The sequence below is a fragment of the Camelus dromedarius genome, chromosome 19 (assembly GCF_036321535.1).
Source record: "Camelus dromedarius isolate mCamDro1 chromosome 19, mCamDro1.pat, whole genome shotgun sequence".
Lineage (NCBI taxonomy): Eukaryota > Metazoa > Chordata > Mammalia > Artiodactyla > Camelidae > Camelus > Camelus dromedarius.
In genome coordinates, this window is record NC_087454.1 from 40,080,612 (window position 1) to 40,090,168 (window position 9,557).

The following is a 9,557-nucleotide window of genomic DNA, read 5'->3' on the forward strand; positions in this document are numbered from 1 at the left end:
AATTACTTTTTAAAAGTAAATAATTATTCCATTTCTTAAATATAGCATCTTTAAATATAAATTAACAGATATTTGTGAATCTTAGGAAAATATATTCTGGAAAAATGTTTAGCTAATTAATAAAAAAGCTATTGTGTGGAGTTATAGAAATTCAGAAGTGGAAAAGAATAGTATTTAACTCAAGTTCTTGTTTTAATTGCAGAGATCCTGAGGCCTCAAAAGACATATAAAGTTGCCTGATTTTTTACACTGTCCTTTAACAGAAAGACTAGAACTAAGATCCTAGTCTTTGAGAAACCAAGACTTGCTCGGCTGGTGCAGGGCTGAACTTTATGAAAATGGGTTGTGAGAAAGAACCAGAATGCGGGGGCCTGAGCGAGGCAGCGGAGGAAAGGAGGGTCTCACCTCGTCGTGGGTGAGAAATAGGCTCCCGCAGCGCTGGTGTGATGGGCATCCCTCAAGTGCCTGAAAACTACTATTTAGCACACCTGCCACCGAAACGCACACAAGCTGTTTAACTAGAAGGCTGACCAGGAGGCTTTCTCAGTGACACAACAAGCTATTTTCACGTTAACTCTACAACTACAGGAAGAGAAAGAAAAGAAAGCTGATATTAATTATTAATAATTTACACCAAGAGACAAGGAATTTCCAGGAGAAATATAAAGAGTTGTTGGAAGTTTCATTATGTGAACTTGCTGCCAATTCAGTTGTCTTAAAAATTGTTGTATAAATTATATTGTCCTTTGGTGTTCCAAATCACATTTGAAAGAAATAATGTTTGTTAAGGGTGTTTCTGGAATTTTCTTCTATTTCCTAACACCAAATCTCAGAGCTTTAAAGAAGTGGAGGATAGGAATTTCGTCCACTCTTCTCTAGGCAATATGTTGTTCCTTCAAAGAACAAGTGGGGAATCACACGGAAAAGCATTTGAGCATCAGGCTGCTTACATTTCCTCTGGAAGTCTTGGAAAATAACGTGGAAATGAACAGCAGGACAGAAACCTGGCAGGAGGGTCACTGGCTAGAAGGTGAGAACAAATGTGTTTTCCAACGTGCTCTGGTAGCCACTAGTTTAAATGATCCGAGCAATTGTTCAAGCATACACACACTTCTACGTGAAAATCTCAACCGTTACCAACCGCTCAGTGCAGTCCGAAACAATGGACGGACTGCAGAGGCCCCCGGCGGCTCATCGTGGTGTCTTACACCATGTGCAGGATGATCGGTTCCTCCCCACCCACTCCCTCCCCTCCCCTCGAGGGAGATGTCTGGTCCTGAGTTGAGCTTACCTCATAGCAAGCTGTCTCTCAGCCCTCTGTCTAAAACAAGATAAAAGCAGGAAAGCTACCTGGGACTTTACAGAACCATCCCAAAAGGGAAATGAAGCACCTTTCTTCCCTCCTATCTGCTGCCTGGAATGTGGACCTGATGGTTGACCCTCAGGCAGCCACTTTGGGCCATCATGTTGATGGGTTGAAGATAACAGGCATCTTGTTCTCTGACCCAGGGTCCATGATGCAAACCAGCCCTGGGCTACCGATTGCTTGACTTCTTTATGTAAGAGGGAAATACAATTTTAGCATGTTTCAGCTACTGCTGTTATCTGGGGAACTAGGTGTTGTACATTGCCATGGTAAGACCTAATAATAAAGTTAAATATTCACCAAAAACTATTTACCAAATAGTTAATAAATGATAAAGAGATCTTGATTTTTGTTTTAATGCAATGAAATGTAAATCATTTCAGCATATGCCAATAAAACAAGACACTGTGGAGGTAAAGCAAAATAGATTTTGTAGAACAGAGACCCAAAGCATCCTCCTCTCCAAGGCACAGAAGGACAGCCGTGACTCTACGTGCCAAGGCTGGAGTCACATGGCCTCCCTGGTTTCCATCTCTTGGGTTGTGTTTTGTTTCCAGCCTTGGGAAAAATGGATAAGACTGCTGGTCAAATCATTTCAGGAGCAGTTTCCATCGTGTAGAACCCATGTCTCTTCCTTTCCTCTGACTCCTGGAATGTTCTGACACAATTAATCAGTCCAGCCTTCTAAACTGAGCAAATGGAGCTCAATCAATCTGCTTTTAGACAGAGTTAAAAATAGACATTAAAAAGCATAACTAGGAAATCTTATCTTCCAGAAATCATTGCACAGATGAAATAGGAGAATATCTGTGAATCACTCTGTAAACACTAAGTACAATACAAACAATATTAGTACTGATTCTATGTTACATTCATCAATAAAGGAATACAGAACCCTTTCTTACCAGAAGGAAAATGTGCTTTGTAATTTTATGTCACTTTAATTCTTCAAAATTTCTATAAAATTGATGTCTTTAAAAAAATAAATGCACATAAGGAACTAATTTTAATTCATTCATCTCCCCCGGTTTAACACATATCAAGAATGTTACCATTTCTAGATATTTTATTTAGGCAATCCTTTGGTATACATGAGGAACAGAGCACGGCAAATTGTCAGTATCACTCAGGATAGGAAAACCATTTTTGATACCTGAACTTGAGGACATGAAGAAGATGCCTGACATGTCCCACTGACCTTTCAAGCTATTCTTTTTCAAACACTTGTTTCTTCTTGGTACAGAACAGACACGCATTTGTTGATGTGAGACTCTTTAAGTGAAATATGATTCCTAAAATGAAAAATGACCACCGATGACATCTCAGGATGCTCCAATGCAGAGGTTCTCTGCTGCAGTGAGGAGGAAAGAGCCGTGTGCTCCAAGATACATTTACTGTCTGCAACTCACTTGGCAAGACACTGCAACTTGTCTAAGCTAAAACTTAAAAGTGGAGAATAGAGACAACATCCATGGCAAAGGGCAATCGGAGGCTAATTCCTTGGCCCCACTTCATCGCTTCTCAAGAGCCGTGGGCAATACCTTGAGAAAGGCAGCAACGTGGTACCCAAGTCATCAAAAATCTGCACCTCCTACTGGTTGACAGTAAAGCTAGTGTCATCTGACTCAACAGATCTCCCTGTGTCTCTACAGTGTGTGGCTAGATTTTCTTTATTTTCTCGGTTGGGGGACACTCCATTTTTGAAAATCCCACTCCCTGCAGTAGAAGTTCTTAGTTTCCCAATCACAATGCAGGCTTGAAAGGGGGATATCAGAGCTGACAAAACATAGATCACTATTTATTCCTTGATATATTTTTGGCACATGAACTAAAAATTTTGGGGTCAGTTGGACATCAAGATCATATCTAATTTACACAATTGTCAACTGTCTTTTTACTACCAGCTCCTGAAACAGTCACGTGGTCACTAGGTTTTTTTTTTTCCCTTCCCTTGACCCATGGATTTGATGATTTCTAATCAGACACAATAGATTTTTGAAAAGAAATCTGTTTCACCCTTTGCTTTTAAACTAAATTTGTGTACCTGACCCTGACTTCACTCTAACATTCACAAAAAGCTATCCAAGGACACCCACTTTTGACATCATCTCTAGATGTCTTGAATACACTGCTGAGCTGATACTTCCAGATCATTAAACTATATATGCACATTATGCTGTGGTCCTCTTCAATTTGTGGTGTTTTCAGTAATCATTACCTCTTTGGATACTTTATTACACATTTAGCATTTCTTTATCCAATTCAATTACATTAGTATATAAGATTTCAAAAGAGCTGGTTTCTCAAAATGATATTTAACATCTATGGCCTTTTCTTAATCAAGTAATTCTATAAGGCTGTCAAGGACAGCAGTGGAAGTTGTGTGTGGTGATTGCTGCTTCAGAGTCTCCAGTCCTGCCCCATGATATTGCAGGTGTTTACTCATCCTTGTGAATGTCAACACATCAGTCTATTAGGAGCTGAAATTAAACTACCTGGATGCTAATTTTTCTTTTTAAAAACAATAAACTCATTTTCCCCTAATAATTCTTTATTGTTTCTCATACTGAGGCTCACCACTTTTCCTAAGATATATGTTTGGTGGGGATGTGGTCACAGCCCTGAAAGCCTGCAAACAGCACCAACTCTATAAGATTAACCAGAGGTGGCCGTGGATGTTGTGTGACTTCAGCCACTGAGCACGAGCACCTGCTGTCCCTCCAACTGTTCTGCCTCCATTGCTGACAGCCCTGAAGGTCACTGCCTCTTGTCAAATTCTACAACATTACAGTTCTTATATTTTTAAAAGTTATCAAATTCTGAAAGTCGTCTGTTGTTTTTTGTAAAATGGAGGGTACATGCCTTTGCTCATTTCAGGATAAACTAAGTCCAGAAGGACACACACACACACACACACACACACACACACACACACTCAGTTCTGGTTGCCCCCAAAGAAAATTATAAAAGTCTTCAGGACAGTGTTGGCACTCAAACCTGTGGAATTTTGAGCTCTATGAAAGTATCACTTATTCAGAAATTAAGCATTATAATTCTAGACCAAGAGAATCAGAATCCCCCACAAGTTACTTACCAGAATTTATTTAAAGAAACTATCTTCCTTAAAATCCAATGATAAATCAAGTATCCATGGAAAGAATGTAGATCAGTAATATCAAGCAACAATTTCTACACTAATGCTGATTAGCCATCAGCCCAAACCAAAGGACATAGAAATAAAACACCTTGAGATAAAGAGATGGAAGAGAGGTATTAAAAAGCAAGAATATAAAATAAGTAATGGCCCTATGGAAACCTGCTCATTTTTTTGAAATAATTACTTGGTTAAAGGAACTCACTCTTGAGGATTGGAAATGCACCAAGAGGAAATCTAGCAGGGAAAAGGAGCAGAAGCAGGTCTCAGTTTTCTCCGAGGCTGATCCTAAATGAAAATAATTTCCTTGGCTTCCACAATACACAACCTGCATTGATGTCTAAGCAGAAGAGTGAGGAGGAGAGAAAACCGAATGTTTGTGGAAGCCATCCTCCACCAACACTGCTGGAAACATAGAATTGTGGTGTTGGGGTGTTGCCCGACCGATATATATAACAGCAGTAAAAAGCTCTAACTAGGTTTCTGAGTGAAAAATGCTTTTAGCTTTAAATCTACTCAAGTAAACATGCAGAGAAATCATGGTAAATGCTTGAGATGAAGCCTTCCTGTTAAGGTGAGATAAAGGAATGCTTCTACACTTGTTCCATTTTGGAAACATGTGAGTGGAAGCCAACCTTCACCTAGGTTTTTGAGAACCCAGAGTTTCTGGCCTCTGGGAATTACGGTACTTACTTATATAAGGGGAGGCACAAGCTCCAGGTGGCTTTTCCATTCCAAAGAGCTTTTACTTGAAACCGGCTTTCAGAATCATGCTGAGAAATCAGAGTTAGTGTTTCTATATGTCACTCCACCTTTTATGCTGTATGAAAGAACTCCACACCACATGCTCAATTTTTAGATATGTATGAGTTTGGAAGCCGTCCTTCAACTAGCTAATTGGGAACCCACAGTTTCTGGGGTAGGGAAACTATGCTACATACATATCTATGGGGATGCACTAGTACCAAAAAGGTTTTTCACTGCAAACCGCGTTTACTTGCAACCGGCTCTGAAAAACATACTGAGAAATCAGAGTAAGTGTTTCTGTATGTCACTTAACCTTCAATGCTGGATGAAAGAATGCCTCTCCACATGATAACTTATGATATTTGAATGTGTGTTGGAGCTGTCCTTCACCTAACTTGTTGCAAACCCAGAGTTTCTGGTCTAGGGGAACTACGCTACTTACATATCTAACCGCAGGCAGTCGCTCCAACACGGTTTTCCTAAGCAAACCGCTTTTACTTTGAAACCGGCGTTAGCAAACACGCTGAGAAATCAGAGAATGTGTTTCTACATGTCACTCTGCCTTTTATGATGGATGAAAGAACGCCACTCCACATGCTCTATTCTCAAATCTGTATATGTATGGAAGCCGTCTTTCACCTAACTTGTTGGGAACCATAGTTTCAGGACTAGGAGAACTATGCTGCTTTCTTATATTTGGGGACGTCCTAGCACCAACTCACATTTCCACTGCAAACTGCTTTACTTGAAACCGGCTTTGAGAAACATGCTGAGAAATCAGAGAAAGTGTTTCTGTATGTCACTTAACCTTCAATGCTGGATGAAAGAACGCATCTCCACATGCTCACTTATGACAGCTGGATGAGTGTTGGAGACATCCTTCACTTAAAATGTTGGAAAACAAGAGTTTGTGGTCTAGGGGTACTACGCTGCTTACATATCTAAGGGGAGGCACTCGCTCCAACTCAGTTTTCCACACAAACAACTTTTACTTTGAAATCGGCATTAGTAAACATGCTGAGAAATCAGATAATGTGTTTCTACATGTCACTCTGCCTTTTATGCTGGGTGAAAGAACGCCACTGCACATGCTCTATTTTCAGATCTGTATAAGTGTGGAGGCCGTCCTTCACCAAGCTTGTTGGGAACCCAGAATTTCTGGACTAGGGGAACTATGCTGCTTTCATATATATGGCAACGTACTAGCACCAACTCGGGTTTCCTATGCAAACCGCTTTTACTTGAAACCGGCTTTGCGAAACATTCTGAGAAATCAGAGTAAATGTTTCTGTATGTCACTTAACCTTCAATGCTGGATGAAAGAACGCATCTCCACATGCTCACGTCTGACAGCTGAATGTGTGTTGGAACTGTCTTTCCCCTAACTTGCAGTAAACCCAGTGTTTCTGGTCTAGGGGAACTACGCTACTAACACGTCTAAGGGGAGGCACTCGCTTCAACGCGGCTTTCCACAGCTAACTATTTTTACTTTGAAACCGGCGTTAGTAAACAGGCTGAGAAATCAGAGAATGTGTTTCTACATGTCACTCTGCCTTTTATGCTGGGTGAAATAAGGCCTCTACACATGCTCTATTTTCAAATCTGTATATGTATGGAAGCCGTCCTTCACCTAGCTCGTTGGGAACCAACAGTTTCTGGACTAGGGAAACAACGCTGCTTTCATATATATGAGAATGAACTAGCACCAACTCGCATTTCCACTGCAAAACGTTTTTTTTTGAAATGGATTTCAGAAACATGCTAAGAAATCAGAGTGAGTGTTTCAGTATGTCACTTAACCTTCAATGGTGGAAGAAGGAACGCCTCCCAACATGCTCACTTCTGACATCTAAATGTGAGTTGGAGCCATTCTTCAAATAACTTCTTCGAGAACAAGGGTTTCTGGTCTAGGGGAACTACGCTGCTTACATATCTAGGCAGAGGCTCTCGCTCCAAAGCTGTTTTCCACAGCAAACCGCTCTTCCTTAGAAACTGGCATTAGGAAACATTCTGAGAATTCAGAATGAGTATTTCTGTATGTCACTTAACCTTCAATGCTGGATGAAAGAACGCGTCTCCACAAGATCACTTCTGACATTTGAATTTGTGTTGGAGACGTCCTTCTCCTAACATGTTGGAAAACCGGAGTTTCTGGAATACGGGAACTACCCAATTTACATGTCAAAGTGGAGGAACTCGATTCAAAGCAGTTTACCAAATCAAAGTGATTTTTCTTTGAAACCAGCGTTTCACAGTAAACATAAAAGGCAGAGTGAGATGTACAAACACGCTCTCTGATTTCTCAGTATGTTTCTTAAACCCGGTTTCAAGTAAAAGCGGTTTGCTGTGAAAAACTGAGTTCGTCCTAGTACGTCCCCATATATATGAAAGCAGCGAAGTTTAACTTGGACTGAAAATCTGGCTTTCCAACAAGCTAGGTGAAATGCGGCTTCCACACTCTTACATTCCTGAAAATTGTGCATGTGGAGAGGCATTCCTTCATCCAGCATAAAAGGCAGAGCGACTTCTAGACATACAATCTCTGATGTCTGAGCATGTTTCTTACGCCGGTTTCAATGTAAAAGCGGTTTGATCTGGAAAACGAAGTTGGAGCGAGAGCCCCCCCTTACATATGTAAGTAGCATAGTTCCCCTATACAAGAAACTCTGGGGTTCCAACAAGTTAGGTGAAAGATGGCTCCAAGAGAAATTCAGATGTCAAAAGTGAGCTTGTGGAGAGGCTTCTTTCATCCAGCCTTGAAGGTTAAGTTACATACAGAAACAAGTACTCTGATTTCTCAGCATGTTTCTCAAAGCCGGTTTCAAGTAAAAGCGGTTTGCAGTGAAAAAATCGAGTTCTTGCTAGTACATCCCCATATGTTGGAAAGCAGCGTAGTTTACCTTCAACTGAAACACTGTGTTTCCAAAAAGCTAGGTGAAGAACGGCTTTCACACTCATACAGATCTGATAATTGAGCACGTTGAGAGGAGTTCCTTCATGCGGCATAAAAGGAAGAGGTATTCTAGACACAAATTCTCTGATTTCTAAGCATGTTTCCTAACGCCTTTTTAAATGTAAATCCAGTTTGCTGTGGAAAACCACGTTGGAGTGAGTGTCTCCCCTTAGATATGTAAGTAGCGTAGTTCCCCTGTACCAGAAACTCTGGGTTTCCAACAAGTTAGCTGAAGGACGGCTCCAACACAAACTCAGATGTCAGAAGTGAGCTTGTCGAGAGGCTTCTTTCATCCAGCATTGAAGGTTAAGTGACATACAGAAATAATTACTCTGATTTCTCAGCATGTTTCTCAAAGCCGGTTTGAAATAAAAGTGGCTTACAGTTAAAAACCGTGTTGGTGCCAGTACGTCCCCATATATATGAAAGCAGCTTAGTTTACCTTAACTGAAACTCAGGGTTTCCAACAACCTAGGTGAAGTACGGCTTCCAAAATCATACAGCTCTGAAAATTGAGCATGTTGAGAGGCGTTCCTTCATGCAGCATAAAATGCAGAGGTATTATAGACACACATTCTCTAAAATTTCAGCATGTTTCCCAACGCCGTTTTCAATGTAAAAGCGATTTAGTGTGGGAAAACCACGTTGGAGTGAGTGCCTCCCCTTAGATATGTAAGTAGCGTAGATCCCCTATACCAGAAACTCTGGTTTTCCAACAAGTTATGTTAAGGACGTCTCCAAAACAAATGCAGATGTCAGAAGTAAGCCTGTGGAGAGGTGTTTTTTCATCCAGCATTGAAGGTTAAGTGATATACAGAAACACATTCTCTGAGTTGTCAGCATGTTTCTCAAAGCCGGTTTCAAATAAAAGCGGTTTGCAGTGTAAAACCGAGTCCGTGCTAGTAAGTCCCCATATATATGAAAGAAGCGTAGTTTCCATTGGACTGAAACTCTGGGTTTCCAACAAGGTAGGTGAAGTACGGCTTCAACACTCATTCAATTCTAAATATTGAGAATGTGGAGAGACATTCGTTTGTCTAGCATAAAGGGAATGGTTTTCAGTAGAAACAACCACACTGGATTCTCAGTATGCTTCCTAGTGCTGGTTTGAAGTTCATGCAGTTTTCATTGTAAATCCGAGTTGGAACTAGAACCTCCACATTTATACAAATGTAGAGAATTTAGCCACTCATGAGAAACTGGATGTTCCCAACAAGCTAGCTGATTGAAGACATTCACACACACTAAACTCTCAGAATTGTGCAAGTGGAGAGACGTTCGTTCATCTAGCATGAAGGGAATGGGTTTCAGAAGAAACACTTGCTCTGGTTTCTCAG

At 40.7% G+C, this 9,557-nt stretch overlaps 1 long non-coding RNA gene across 6 annotated transcripts in view; it reads left to right on the top strand.

The window, feature by feature from the left end:
- The window catches only part of LOC116151649 (uncharacterized), a 75,824-nt gene extending 72,193 nt beyond the window's left edge, over positions 1-3,631 (top strand). For 3 of the 6 annotated variants that reach the window (XR_010376936.1, XR_010376933.1, XR_010376937.1), the window contains one exon: positions 203-3,629. This is a non-coding gene — a long non-coding RNA (uncharacterized LOC116151649). Of the gene's footprint in view, positions 1-202 lie in introns of all 6 variants that reach the window. The other 3 variants (XR_010376932.1, XR_010376934.1, XR_010376935.1) reach the window with 2 other exon arrangements.
- The last annotated feature ends 5,926 nt before the right edge of the window (positions 3,632-9,557 follow it).